Source organism: Polistes dominula, unplaced genomic scaffold (assembly GCF_049000335.1).
Source record: "Polistes dominula isolate Pdom_NZ unplaced genomic scaffold, Pdom_raw_medaka contig_25, whole genome shotgun sequence".
Lineage (NCBI taxonomy): Eukaryota > Metazoa > Arthropoda > Insecta > Hymenoptera > Vespidae > Polistes > Polistes dominula.
The window spans coordinates 5386-21310 of NW_028301094.1; the positions used below are offsets into that span (position 1 = coordinate 5386).

At 31.8% G+C, this 15925-nt stretch overlaps 3 long non-coding RNA genes across 13 annotated transcripts; 2 read left to right on the plus strand and 1 right to left on the minus strand.

Annotated features, from left to right (window-relative positions):
* Positions 1-818: 818 nt before the first annotated feature.
* LOC149031164 (uncharacterized) lies at positions 819-2820 on the plus strand. Its single transcript, XR_016177892.1, has 2 exons — positions 819-2098; positions 2247-2820. It is a non-coding gene; the product is annotated as an uncharacterized LOC149031164 (long non-coding RNA).
* On the minus strand, positions 2418-7218 carry LOC149031165 (uncharacterized). Of its 10 annotated transcripts, none has more exons than XR_016177887.1 (9): positions 7066-7218; positions 6816-6969; positions 6386-6621; positions 4609-6311; positions 4385-4471; positions 4232-4305; positions 3599-4121; positions 3049-3096; positions 2418-2941 (listed from the first exon to the last, which is right to left on the minus strand). It is a non-coding gene; the product is annotated as an uncharacterized LOC149031165 (long non-coding RNA). The 10 variants fall into 10 exon arrangements; XR_016177890.1 differs by having other exon boundaries at positions 7061-7164; XR_016177885.1 differs by lacking the exon at positions 7066-7218 and having other exon boundaries at positions 4609-4875; positions 5305-6311; positions 6816-6956.
* Positions 7219-7473: 255 nt separating this feature from the next.
* Positions 7474-10755, plus strand: LOC149031166 (uncharacterized). Of its 2 annotated transcripts, XR_016177880.1 has the most exons (5): positions 7474-7610; positions 7794-7923; positions 7984-8067; positions 8166-8242; positions 8315-10755. It is a non-coding gene; the product is annotated as an uncharacterized LOC149031166 (long non-coding RNA). The 2 variants fall into 2 exon arrangements; XR_016177881.1 differs by lacking the exons at positions 7474-7610; positions 7794-7923 and adding an exon at positions 7613-7746 and having other exon boundaries at positions 7951-8067.
* Positions 10756-15925: the final 5170 nt, after the last annotated feature.

The window sequence follows — 15925 nt, forward strand, 5'->3', positions numbered from 1 at the left end:
AACTCTTAAAAAACTCAAAAAAACATATACATAAACTCTTAAAAAACAACAAAAAAACATATACACAAACTCTTAAAATACCCAAAAAAACATATACACAAACTCTGAAAAAACCAAAAAAAACATATACACAAACTCTTAAAATACCCAAAAAAACATATACACAAACTCTGAAAAAACCAAAAAAAACATACACAAACTTTGAAAAAACCCATAAAAACATATACACAAACTCTTAAAAAACTCAAAAAAACATATACACAAACTCTTAAAAAACAACAAAAAAACATATACACAAACTCCTAAAATACCCAAAAAAACATATACACAAACTCTTAAAATACCCAAAAAAACATATACACAAACTTTTAAAATACCCTAAAAAACATATACACAAACTCTTAAAATACCCAAAAAAACATATACACAAACTCTTAAAATACCCAAAAAAACATATACACAAACTTTTAAAATACCCAAAAAAACATATACACAAACTTTTAAAATACCCAAAAAAACATATACACAAACTCTGAAAAAACAACAAAAAGACATATACACAAACTCTTAAAATACCCAAAAAAACATATACACAAACTTTTAAAATACCCAAAAAAACATATACACAAACTCTGAAAAAACCCAAAAAAACATATACACAAACTCTTAAAAAACTCAAAAAAACATATACACAAACTCTTAAAATACCCAAAAAAACATATACACAAACTCTGAAAAAACCCAAAAAAACATATACACAAACTTTTAAAATACCAAAAAAAACATATACACAAACTCTTAAAAACCCACAAAAAAACATATACACAAATTCTAACTACACCCAAAAAAAAACATAAACACACAAACTCGTAATAAACCTAATAAAAAAAAAAAATAAATAAATAAATTGATACACACATACTGACTTAACCCTCGCGCGCGTGAATATTGACACGCACACACACATAATGAGTGAACCTTTGCGCGTGACCTTGACCCACATAATGAATGAAACTCGCGCGCGACCTTGCCTTGGATGTCCTTGACCTTCGATGACCTTGACCTGTAAAATCGGCTACAGGCACGGCCTCACGATTGATTGCCACCCCATTAACTAGAGACCAGGCCCCCTCTAATACTAGAAGACCCCCAATTTTCTTATTCTAATTCTTTACTACTACTACTACTATTATTTCATGCTTCTACTATTTCATACTTCTACTACTACTACTATTTCATGCTTCTACTACTACTACTACTATTTCAAGCTACTACTACATGCAACTACTACTACTACTCCTCATCATCCCATTTTCCAAAGGCTGTCATTCTCAGGAGCAAGCTGAATACAACGCTCAGGCCTAAGCGTGTATTGCAACCTGCTCCTGAGCGCAGCCACAGGAGTACTCTGCTTCTGCAGAGTCGGGGTCGCACCCCGATGCGTTGAAATCCACGCGCTTTGCACCTCCCTTTATACTAAATCGGCAAGCCCAACGCTACCGAGTTCAAGACGCCATCTCGTAATTATATATGCAAATGAACTGTACAGCTGACATACATCAAGTTGTAATGGCTTCTCCCTCTTGTCAATCTCGCATGACATCCATTACTTTACTTTAAAATAACATTGCCTTTTATTTTTTTTTATTCTATGTTATTATATACACAAGTGCAAATATTCTTGTTGTTGTTGTTTAAAATCTTTTATAAACTAATGTGCAGTGCTCGTCTATTTATTGTAATATAGTAAAATCTATTATGTGCAATGATTTATTTCTTCTTAAAGTAACATAACCACCACATGTGCCAATTTTATCTTTCTAACGTGATATAGCCTCTTAAAAAAATTAATAATTTTCAATATACGTTATTACACATATATGTCTACAAGTAAAGTGGTATTTTTCTTATGCTAACATATCCATACTTAGTGAAATGATTTGCTATTTTAATTACATATAACCTCTCTCTCAAGTGCAATGGTTTTCTATTTAACTTTTTACATAACCTTTAGTGCAATGGTTATTAAATTAACACGTTCCGTTCATTATATGTACAACTCACGTGGTTATTACATAATTATTTAATATTCTAAAAGGTTTGTGTTTATAATAAATTCAATTCTCTATTAAAATGTTCATGCATTAAAAAAAAAATTCCTTATACGACAAAAAACACATAAATTTGTTTCATAATTAAATTTTACAAATATTAATAATGACAAATAATGGTTGATTTCATTAAAGGAAAATTTCAATGGCTTGGATGATAGGATAGGTGACAAAAAAGAAATAAAATTTGACACGAAACGTGGTAATCCAAAGTAACCTAAAGTGTGCAATGGTATACTTTGTAAGTCGACAAGTAACCTTCTTTAAAGTGCAATGGTATACTTTTCCTGTCGACCTGTCCACCTGTACAGTGCAATAATATTCTTTTTACATTTACATAATAATAGTAAGTACAATGATATTCTTCTTAAGTTAACATAATAATACTAATAATAATAGTAAGTACAATGGTTTTCTTTTGTAGATCACAAACACAAATCCAATGGTTTTCTTCTTAAGCAGATATCTAACATCAAGTTAAATGGATTTCTTATTAAGGAAATATCAAACGTCAAGTCCAATGGTTTTTTTTCTTCACAAGATATCAAACATCAAGTCCAATGGGTTTCTTCTTAAGGTGATTTGGTGATCACTGCAAAAAAAGAGAAGAGAATAAGAAAAGAATTATTATAAATAAAAACAATATTATTCACTTAATTATGATTGCATCACTGTAAGAAATTTTGTTAATTAAATACTTTACACTTTACTACACAATACTTTACACAAAAGTACAATGTGACAGCAGGTAGCCATCTTGAATTTGTCCTAGACATGTGTTTTCTTTCGTCGTCTAGATGGCGATACATATTCTCTCTACCAGTCGGTAACTAAAGTAAAAATTTATGTTAACTTATACAAAAATTAATTATATTATATTAATTCACGTTTTATATGACAAAAATAAATGTATTTTAAACAATATTATAATACTTACTTCTTTAAACAACATCCTATTTCCATTATAAAATACATGATGGTATTTCTACAAAAAAAAACACAAATGAATTCATACAAATATATACATTTTTATGCTCTTAGTCTATTCCCAATAAAATAAGTGTACATTAATAAATTTAGTACATATAGTAAGAACTGCAAACATTAGAATGTAATTATCCATTTCTTTTCTTAATTTGTGATAACTAAGAAACATTTTTTCTATCTAATATTCTTTTCATAAAATATTACTACTCTATATATGGTTTGCTTCTAGTGAAAGTATAAACAGTGACATAACCACAACTGCAATGATTTTCTATTTCAGTTAACATAACTTCAAATTCAATGCTATTCTAAACTTTCTATTTCAAAAATATTTCATTAATATGCTAAAATGTATATATGTTAATAATAAATTCAATTGTCTACTAAAATATTTCTATTAAAATGTTCATGCATTATAAATAAAAAAAAAATACCTTATACGACCAAAAAAAAACATATATGTTTCTTAACTTGTAACAGTTACAATAATTAATACTTACATGTAATGGTTGATTTTATTAAAGGAAAATTAAATGGCTTGGATGATAGGATAGGTGATAAAAAAGAAATAAAATTTGACACAAAACGTGGTAATCCAAAGTAACCTAAAGTGTGCAATGGTATACTTTGTAAGTCGACAAGTAACCTTTAAAGTGCAATGGTATACTTTTCCTGTCGACCTGTCCACCTGTACAGTGCAATAATATTCTTTTTACATTTACATAATAATAGTAAGTACAATGATATTCCTTTTAACTTAACATAATAATAATAATAATAAGTACAATGGTTTTCTATTTTAGATTACAAACACAAATCCAATGGTTTTCTTCTTAAACATTGATATCTAACATCAAGTCCAATGGTTTTTTTTTCTTCACAAGATATCACACATCAAGTCCAATGGTTTTTTTTTCTTCACAAGATATCACACATTAAGTCCAATGGTTTTTTTTCTTCACAAGATATCACACATCAAGTCCAATGGTTTTCTTCTTAAGCTGAATTGCCGAGCACTAATCACTAAAAAAAAAGAATAGAATATGAACACTGAATTATTATTGTAAATAAAAACAATATTATTCACTTATTTAAAGCATCACTATTGAATTTTTGTTAATTAAATACTTTACTTTACTGCACGTGGCAGTATACAATGGCAGGTGGCCATCTTGATTGTGTCCAAGCGCGATGTATTTTCTTTCGTCTAGATGAAGAAACATATTGTACTTGTCGGTAAGTTAATTTAATATTTCCATCATTTGATGATAACAGCATAATCCTACCAGTCGGTACAATGAAGTAATAGCTTGTACCGCTGCTAGATGGCGATACATATTCTCTTTACCAGTCGGTGATAAAAGACTAATTTCCTAATATACATTTTTATTAATTGATTAAAAAGTTAATAAAATTCCAATCATTTATACTATATGATAACAAAATAAATGTATTTTAATAGTATTATAATATTTACTTCCTCTTTAAAATAACTTATTATAATATTTACCTCTTTACATATTTTTGTCTAGATTAGTTTGTAATAGTAGCAGCTGCATATTCTTTTTCCATAATAATAGTAATGAAATGAAATTCCTTGCAAAACAAGATATTTAATAACAAATACATCAATTTTTCTTGTCAGCCAATGGAAAAAAAATTAATATCTTCTATTACCGTGTGTACGTAAAACTTGATAAAAAATTTTGACATGAATTGAATGTCGGTAATATAAAGTATTTGCCACGTGGGTTATCCATATATCTTGTGATGATAGCTAAGATATACATTTCTTCTCGTATTCTTTTGATAAAATATTACACTATATACATATATTATTTTCTCGCAGTGCAAGTATGATAAGAACACAGAGTGCATTAAACTGGAATTGCGTGCAGAATTGAAGTGATGGTTAAAAAATCCCTCATGACTGTATGGGATATTTGGTTATGGATGGAGTCATAGGATTGCGTGGAAAGTTGAAGTGATGGTTTAAAAAACCCTCATGATCGTGTGGAGTCTTTCCTTTTGAATGGTGTCATTGGTATGCGTGGAAAGTTGGTGTGATGGAATTGCATGTAAAGTTGTTTTGCTAAGAAAAGGGACAGAAATGTTTAGATAATGCATAAAGTTAAGGGACAAACTAATCCACACATATATTTTAATAATTAGTAAAATTTCGTATAACAAAATAATATAGATGTACCTTAGTAGGAACTAGTATTTGTTAAAATAATTTGATAATGAGAACATCCTGAATTCATCTATATTTTAGGATTTAATAAAGAAAATTATTTTCCTTTGGTTATGACGTAATACTATTGTACCACACACCAATACATCCAATTTGTAACTATTTTCATCCAGAATTGGCAATCACTAATCACTAAAAAGAGAAGAGAATATGAAAAGAATTATTCTAAATACAAAATATTATTATTTTGATTATGATTGCATCACTATTGCATTTCTTTAATTAAATATTTAATACTGCACGTGGTAGTACACGACACGGCAGCCATCTTGATTTTTTCCACAGCAATGTGTTGCCCGCGAAAATTCAAATAATAAGAAATGTTTTTTTATCATTAATCCGTAACCACAAAATTAATTATAATAATAATAATAATACTTTTATTATCTGAAACAATATTTATTTTGCAAGTGTGTTTATGTAATCTTTTAAAAATAATTCATAAATATGTCACTTTTTTTGTTGTCCAGTTAATAAAAGTCGATTACTGTAACATGAATTACTACTACTACATATAATTGTACATGCATCGAAATATTTTGTTATATAATAATTAATTTTCCATGAAATTATACTCTTATGGTCACGCAAGAGAATTGAAATATGTATGTGTATATATAGAGTATATATTAATGATGATGCTGCTGATGATGATGATGATCTAACATAAAAGACACAGTCGAGGCAAATTCCTTTCTGATTTTACATTTTCTTTGATCCAATTAATCACCCCGTTCATTTATATAAAATTATATGTCGATACAGTCGACGATGATAAGTCGCAGCACAACAGTTTATACAAGAAATCCTTTTTTGTGTATGTGCAATGGTATTATTGTGGGGTGCAAAATAGACATATAAGTGTTTAATATAATAATGTTAGTTGCACTATTGTTGAATTCTTCTTATCAATCTTGATAATAATGATTAGGCATTTCTAGTCAAATTATTTACCTATCCTGTTAAATGAATCAGTTTATCAATCAGTTTGATATAGGTTTGTTTTTTACAAATGCAAGATTGCAATGCTTACCTTTTCACAAATTCTTCTCTTGATTATTCTTTGTTAGTGCACCTACATTCTATTTACCATATATTATAGAATAAAACTCTTGTTCGGATGACATAATCAATACAAATCTTCTAATCGTTAGCCGTAAGAAAATGAAATATATATCCATTGATCCAATGGTGTAACGGACTCCTCTTCTTTTGGGTATAACGTTCTTGGATTGGAATTTAAAATATAGATCTGCATGCTGAATTCATCTAAAAATATTTTTAAAAGTAGTTTATATATATATATATATATATATATATATATATATATATATATATATATATACCAAAATAAGTTTGAAGAGAGAAAATGTTTAGATAATGCATAAAGTTAAAAGACAAAATAATCCATATATTTTAATAATTAGTAGAATTTTGTATAACAAAATATATACTTTACTTACTAGTATTTGTTATAATAATTTGATAAAAAGAACGTCTGGAATTCATCTGCATTCTCGGATTTAATTAAGAAAATTATTTTTCTAAGGTTATGACATAACACTGTCCCACAGCACTTTATCCAGTTTAATTATTTTCATCCAGAATTGGCGATCACTAAATAAAGAATATGAAACGAATTATTGTAAATAAAAAATATTATTCACTTGATTATTGCATCACTAAAAGGATTTTTTTAATTAAATACTTTACACTGCACATAGCCTGTATTTATGGTATTCCAAGTACATTGACAGGTAGCCATCTTGATTTTATCCTAGTGATGTTTTATCTTTTGTCTAGATGGCGAAACATATTCTAGTAATCGGTAAGACATAATAACATTTACTTCCACTAGATGGCAGCCTAAATTTACTAGTCGGTACAGTGAAGTAATATCTAGTACCGATAGGTGGCGATACACATTTTACCAGTCGGTAATAAAATATAGATAACTTACACACTATATGTTTTTATTAATTGATTAAAAATAAATGCAACCTAAATCAATTTTTATATGTTAAATGTAAGTGTATTTTAATAGTATTATAATATTTACCTCTTCTTCTAACAAATCTATTATATTTGCCTCTAACATATTATTGTCTAGATTATTTTTAGTCAGAACAGCTGCATTCTATTCACATAATAATTCACATGGAATTCTTTGCAAGGAAGATATTAATTTATATAAATACATAAATTTTTCTTGGCAGTCGATGAACAATAATATCTTCCATCATCGTTTAGAAAACCTGGTAAAAGATTTTGTACAAGAATAGTGTTTCCTAATAGGATGTATTTTCCTTTTGTTTTCTTAATTTGTGATAACTAGGATGCATTTCTTCTGCTTATCTTCTGTTAGAATATTATGCTATATGGTTTCTTCCAAATGTAAGTATTATAAAAACAGTGCATTAAAAAAGCTTTCATTGTTGCAGTATTGTTGGATTCTTTTTATCGTTCTTTATAGTAAGGAGTAGACACTTCCAGTTTACCTCCCCTATTGTATGAATCAGTTATCAACTCCTACCCTACGAACTTTTCAGAAATACCTTATCCTACGAATAGGTATGTTATATTGTTGTATGTTCATAGTGACATCCATGAACAGACAATGTCTATGTTCAGCAGGATATCTTGGAACCTTTTTGCGGGTTTTGTTACATCTATTAACAGTCTACGTCAATGTTCAGGAGAGATCTTGGAACCGAGGTAATGCAAGACTCTTTTTGATGTGTGTATTACAGTTGCACACATGCGCAATGTTCGGAAAGTCATATAAACTGCATTGAATAAAGGAATTTTGACAGGTGACAACGTGCCAGTCTGAAGGTAAATCTCGAAGAGGAAAATACAAAGATCAATAATTCCGAGCTTTTCGACAATGGTATACACTCCTTTTGATTAATTAACAATTATTTTATTACTTTACTTATTATACACTTTACTTACATTACAGAACATTGTAGAAGTAGAAGTCATTACTGCAAGAATTATAAAATTATTACATAAAAGTAATAATAATGCTAAAATCAGAACGTTATAATCTTCAATTCTATTTATTAATTGTATGTATTAAATTATTCCTGTTTTTTTTTTTTTTTTTTTTAATAACATTTTTCATGATTCATTCAATATAAATTATAGCATAAAGTTGTTTCTAGTAATATGAACGTCGAGTAATAAAAAATAATGAAATAAGCAAAAAAGATCAGTATCTTTACATAATGATATTTTGACAGTAAGATGAAAGACCGGATTATCGGAAGAAAAGTTTGACAACGTTAACGCAAATCATTTTGGGGGGTTTGACGTTAAAAATGCAGGAAATGAGAAGGCAGATGAGAAAATAAATTGTACGAAACGAAAACGCGACAATAGCAGTTAAATTAAATAAATAAAGAAACGATGGGGTGGAAAGGTAAGGGTCGGAGGGTGTGGTCGCGTGCAAGCTGACTTTTATCATTGTCGCGTGTCGTTTGTGCAAACAACCGAGCTCATTCGAACCATCGTTCGTTCGTTCGTTCGTTTCATCAACGATGCATTGTTCGTTCGTTCGTGTAAAGAAGAGACCTGGTTTGTCCCACAAAGCATCCACGGGAAAAACGGACAAGAATTTTTCTCTCCAGAGAAATGGGCTGTCATTATTTTTTTCCTCCAATAGGTTTTTTGTCGTTATTAATAATATTATATTTAGACTTATTATAAGAAAAAGAAAAAAAAACACTGCTGTTACGTAATTAATCGTTTAATATTTTGACTTTGTTTATCGTTGTTGGTAAATGTTTTTATAACTTAATTAATTATAATTGACCAGGGGTAAAAACATTCGATCCACGTTCTCACATCGTCATAGAGTAACAGTTGTTTCTCTAATCATCGCAATCGCCGTCGATAAATTAAAGCAAGATTAAATCTAAATCACGAACTATAAAGAGGAAGGGGAAGACGTAGTTGGGTCTACAGTGCTGATTTCTTGGCTGATCGTTTTGAGATTTGCCAGAAGGATGAACCTTCTATATTCCGGGTATAAATGGGTAGAAAAGGCAGAGAGGATGAACTCTCTGAATATCGCGTGGGCTCTTCGTATTTGGAAGGGCCAGGAATGAACGCCGCGTCGGCCCATAATAACAGGGTACATCGAGACTAAACAAACATACACGCCCCTTGGCATCTTGCACCGAAAGAGCGTTAAGGGAAGAGATTGACGAACGAAAAGAGAAAGAGATAGAGAGAGAGAGAGGGGGAGGGAGTGGGAGGGGGAGAGGGAGAGGGAGAGGGGAACAAATAAAAAAGAAGACTAAAAGACCGAACAAACAAGAATGTATGGGATGAAAAAAAAATTATTTTCTGCCACATCACTCGAATCGCTTGTTAAGATTCGTGGAAAAGAAAGCGGCATAACGAAGGAAATATTATTGGACACGGTTCATCAGTATAAACATTTACAAGTCTAAATGTTACACGAGTTAAGTATACCTAGATATTTAAAATTATTTATGGACTAATAGATAAAGTAGTGTAAGAACTTTCGAAACTCGATATGGGACTGAATTTACGAAGCTCAGGTAGGATAGTTACGGTGTAATGAATAAATATCGATGAGCATCGAGGTCACGAGCTCGGTTAATAAATCGCTGATAAAGCATAGACGAGGAATAAATTGTAAGAGAAGGCAAGTAGCTAAGCTGAAAGGAAATAAACGTGTAGTTTGGGGTGAGCAGTGGAGTTGATAAATCGTTGAAAGAACGCTTTGAAAAAATTTTTTGTTCGATTAACGTTAAATACAGGCCAAGAAAATAGACGGAGAGAGAGATGGAAAAGCAGAAAAATCGGAAATATGTGCAAAATGGGCGAATGAAAGAAATACTACAAAATAAAATGGATAAGAAAGGAAAAAGAGGAAAAGAGGAAAAGAAAAGGTAGATGAGGCGATGGGGGCAAACGAGAGGGACTACAAGAGAAAGAAAGAGAAAGAGAGAGAGCATTCTGGTTTGTGGGCATAGCCATATTGCCGGCGGGCCACAATTATGATAATAGCTCCCCCTCCCCCGTCCTCGAGTCTTAAGTCTTGTTAGAGCAAGATGAGGGCAAGCAACTCTTTTATTTATATCTTCTCGTTTTCAGATTCACCCTCGTCGCCGGCGTTGGTATACTTCAGCGTGGATACCACTGTGGATAGTAGTGTGCTGTTTTTCCCCCGTAATGTAGCTCCACGAGGTCACGAGGTGCCTCCCTAAGAAATCGCTCTTTCCATAAGAAAACAAGAAGGAATGCATAAAGCTTAACGTTTTCTAATTCAGATGTTCATTTGTTTTTTTATGTTTATATCTTCTTTGATCTTATGAAGAACACGAATGTATTTCTATTCATACGAATATAAGTTTTTCTTTTTTCTAATTAGTAATGAAATAAAATGTTCTTTTTCCAGATAAATTCATTTGAATCTCAAGCTGATTTGAATTACATTTTTGTTAGTTTTACTTGCAATATAAAAGGTATGATATTACAAGCGATTCAGGATGCAACGTATTAGAAAATTCGCATATAAATAACGTCAAAGATTGAAGAAGAAGTATTTTTTCTTTGGGGAATCTCGAACGTATATACTCTTCTTAGTTACCTTTTGATCATTAGGAAAGCTAGAAACCAACGGAAAGACGCGTCTCTGGTACTTGAATCATGAGTGAGCGAAACGTTTGATATTACAAAAATCAAAGCTGGAGAAAGCTCGATTCACCCACAGCCGGTTTGGAAATATAAAAAATGAAAGGCCGCGTAAGGATGAAAGGGTAGGTTTTTCGCTCTTTTTCCAGAGGATTCAGTGGCCGTATAGAAAAAAAATAGCGGCGGAACTCGAAAAAAAAAAAGAGAGCAACATATATGTACGAGAGAACATCATATATACGTATACATACATATAATGCATACATATTTGCGTTGAACATACGTATGTTGAATGTTTGTAACCGCGTCTACAAAACGCGCGCAAACGTTGTAAAAGGCAAACGGAGCGTGTTTTATCGCGCGCTTTTCACCGCGCGGCCCTTTTGAACAGTACACGCGTAAAGCGTTAATTGGAGACCGCGTCGTGATCAGCCAAAGAAATTTCCTTTTTCTTTCTTTTTTTTATTTTCTCCTATATTTCTTTTTTTTCTTTCCTTCTTTTTTTCTTCTTCTTCTCTTCCTGTTACTTTTGCAGAAGCTTACTTTCAACACACCCGATACATACTACTGTACTATCTTTACACATATGTACTTCTTATCAGAATATCCATATGTTATATGTATGTATGATTTTCCGAATGTTGCTCATGTGTGTAACGATAATAATAATTCTAATAAAGAGTATATATTCAAACACAGGAATATATCTATATCTATACACTCTACATCCTATGAAGTTTATATGAGACGGCAGGAGATGTTAGAACAATAGGATGTTCCAGTTCGATAAAATCGTGGTTGAAATGAATCACTATCGTAAAATCTTCGATGGCACAAAGGATAACACAGAAAAACACACACAAAGGAGTATCGTAAGATTAATGATATATTATTACGTAAACATCGTCAGTGCATCTAAACTTACACAAAGGAATCGTCAAATTTAACGGAAAATAAGTACATCCAAAGATAATACAACGTATCTGTAATATGTTGGTCAATATTGCGGGTGTAGAGGTATCCGGTGTATGTGTGTGTGGTATGTATGTATGTATGCATGGTGACAAAGGAACAAGAGCAAGCTTGTTGTATGACGTCACGTTGTTACGTGAGAGCGTCGCGGGGAAATGGAAAACAAAGCAAGTTGGTTGTCAAGTGAATTGTTTTTTACGAGAAAGTGAGAACAATACATGCGTTAAAGAAGCGTTATCAAGCGATAGAAATTAGTGAATTTGAGAGAAATTAAACGAGCGTTTTTGAGAGGGAATAAGTGTGAAAGTGAGCGGTGAGGGACGATACAATTCGAGCGGTTCATTTTTTTTGTAAAATAGTGATACGTTACGTGCGGTTTTGTATTTAAGAGTTTACGAGAAGCAGCGGAGGGAGTTCATTTAATTATTGCGTGTGTATTGTAATAAACGTTTTGTTATTAGTTATCTTGTTAATAAAAGTGTTTATTTTCAATATTTTTGTGTGGTACCGGCTATGCGGGAAATTCGGATATCCTTAGTTGGATACATAATAAGTGTTTTCTCTACAATATTTATAATATAATAGTAAAAAAAAGTTATTTTCGTTCGGAACGAGATAGAAAGAGTAAGGGAGAAGAAGAAAGTAAAGGCAACGGATATTGATCGCGATTTGACGCAAAGCTACCGCATCGAAAAGGAAGAAAATGCTTGATCGACCTAATTTCGTTCTTCCGGCCGCTCTCCTTTCTCGATTGTACATCGTCGGGCTTTTTAAGTTAAAAAAAAATCACCATGAGAAAACATGCTTGAAAGTTCTTATATTTGATATATTTTTCAGAAGCCGTTAACAGCCGGCTGGAGGATAAGCGTTTTCGAATAAAAGGAGAATTTGGTGGAGAACTCGGGTAAGATATACGATTGTTTGTCGAGATTAGAGCCGACAAAAGGTTCCGTTCTGCCTCCTTAACTCTTTCTCTCTTTTTATTTTTGCCTTGATTTAAACGAGGCGTCCCGTATTTGCTCTAGATTAAACAGACCTCCGTAAGAAGCCGATGTACTCCAAGTTCTCCTCTTGTTTATGATACGACCAACGGCAAAGCGTTAAAGATCCATTGTACATACGCTTACTTCGCGGATATATTTAATTTTTTCTTCCCTTTTTTCTTCTTTTTTTTTTTTTTATTCCCTTCCAGTAATCCGACTTAATATCTTTCATATGCGAATGTTTCGTGATTCTTATCGTCGGTTTTGTGTTCCTTATACTCATTCTTTTAAAAAGATAATTTAAACAATTGTTAATTCATTATTTTGTTTCTATTTCTTTTTTATATTTTTATATTCATCCCTTAGTACTGTAAATCCTTTGAAGGATACTATATTTTTTTCTTAAGTAACATTTTTTTCATACTTTAATAGATGTTGTTTTATCAGGGAAGAATTTTGGCACTTTTTCTTTTTTAATTTACGTGTTCATAATTAATGAAAGAAAATTAAATGTTCGATCTCAGAAAAGAGCAATGAAATAAAGCTCGTATATCCGTTAGGAAAATAAGGTCGTGTAAATACCAAAGGTTAATGGGTTAATCCTTAGAAGATGACCGTAAAGAATGTCCATCATAGTTCTATTTATGTGAATTTCTTTGATAAATTTTTCATTGTGGACTTGGTTAAGAAAATAATTCAACGTATTAAAGAGATGTGATTTATTATAATAAAAGGTATTTATTTATAAGCTAAAGACTGAATCATTCGATATTTCCGGATCGGGAATATTCGGGATACTTCGACGCATTTATATGCACAAAGCAATGTTATTAAATGGTGTCACATTTTAAATATAATAAAACACGCTCGATTTCTTTCAGTCGCAATATTCTTACACGCACATTCATATTCAACTACCGCACACACTAAATAAGGGTATTTCCCAATATCCAACACACGCACTTTTTATCTCTCATCTTTTCTCTTATCCTCACAGAGATACGATGAAAACCCGCGAAGATAGAAAAAGAGAGATGAAAAGTGGGTGAGTAATAATAACGACAAAATAAATGAAGGAAAGGATTAAAGGGAAGAAAGAAGATGGTTATATAAGATCGATCGAATTTGCATCCGTTGAGTTCATCGATAAGGTATCGTGCTTCGTAGAAGCAAATACGAAACACTCCCGTGATGCTTTTTGATTTAAGACGTATAAAAGGAATATCCAACTGATTTCTCTTTCTCTCTCTCGTGCTCGTGCTCGTGCTGGTGCTCGTGCTCGTACTCGTGCTCGTTTCTCTTTTTCCTCGCTTCTCTCATCTCTTTACAGTTATACTCTTTCTCTCTTCATCACGAGCTTTTCAATCAGCCGCAAATTTACAAAACGAATCCTGCCTCCTTTTCTTTCTCTTTTCTTTTATTTTTTTTTTCTCTTCTCGACAGTAATAACGGCGTTTTATAATCAAGCACATCGTCGACAGAAAAAGGTATAAGAAAGATATAAAGAGAGTAAAAAAAGAAGGAGAATGATTCAAAGGAGGCTACTTGGGCGTCTGAACCACTCGTAAATGTTCAAGAATTATGAAAATGTGGAACGAATATGTCACTGGTCTAGATCGTTTTCAATTTTACATCGAGAAAGATGAGAATTTTTCGATAACATACTCGGTATTGTTTGCATAAGCGTGTTTGCAATATGCTGCGCAAATCTGAGCCGATTAATGTACATCGACTCGAATTTCCTCTCCCTTGTTTCTCTTCAAGACGATAATAAACACCGAACTGCATAACTTTTTTCCTCGAACGACGTCATATTAAATTACGATCCAGTAGAATCAAAATTCTCTTTAAAGGCTGTCACGTTTTAGCGAAGCGAACCTAACATGCAAAACAAATTTTTCTTTATATACTTTCTTATGGTTTTATATACTTGTTAATAATGCAAACTTTTTGGAAGAGCGATAAATTGTTTCCAATTATTGTTATCAAATAACGTGAATGATAGCAATTGTATATTTTTGTAGATCCTTTCACTCATTTCCTTTCCTTCTATATTTATTTAATTTCCTGTTAAGTGTTTGAAGTTAGATCTTAATTTTCGTTAAACAAAACCTTGTGATCTTTCCGATGCGAAAAGAGACCGATCATGCATGGGTTAGGCACAGCTTGTTCGAAATTTCAACATAGTGCAAAGAGATTAAATAGAGTATTTAAGATTTTGTTCTATTCTGTGGATATAGTACAAATTATTGCTCGTAAATAAATAGAAAGGAAAATTTTCTCGATTGGTATTTTTATGGGGGAGGAGAGAAGAAAAATAGAGTAACGACCTTAACTAGAGATTTCTTCATTGGAACGGAAATACTCTAGAAGAACTCCATCATCCAAAAGTTTCGAACAATCGTAGCCAAGTTTAGTTCTCGATCGTTCTTTTTACTGTGTCACATTTATTGGAAGTTTTCCATATCGATGCGACGCGACGCGACGCGACGCAAAGTCTGCAAAAAACGATTGCTTATTCTGTAGACGTTGGTCGTTCGTGCTCGTTAAATCGTAGTAAACGCCATAATTAACGAAGAATGTTATAAACTGAATACAAAAGCAGTAAAAATATGTATCAAAAAAAAATGATGGAAAAGTGTCGATTTGATAATACAATCTCAAGTTTGCGAAGTATGATTCGAGATAAAAAGAGGAAAAAAAAAGAACGTTGAAACCACAATTAGTCGTTCCGCTTCGACATTCTCTCTATTAGGATTATTATTTAGAATCCAAATATGTGGATAGAAGGGAGAGAAAAAACTCCTACACTCTATATACATATAGAATACATATGTAAGTATTCTCTTTCGAGAAGCGTGGTGGGTGGACTTGGAGAGAGGTCGGTTGAACTCGGAAAGGTTCGGTTAGATTCGGGCAAGCGACGACGAGCCCAGACGAACCATGGC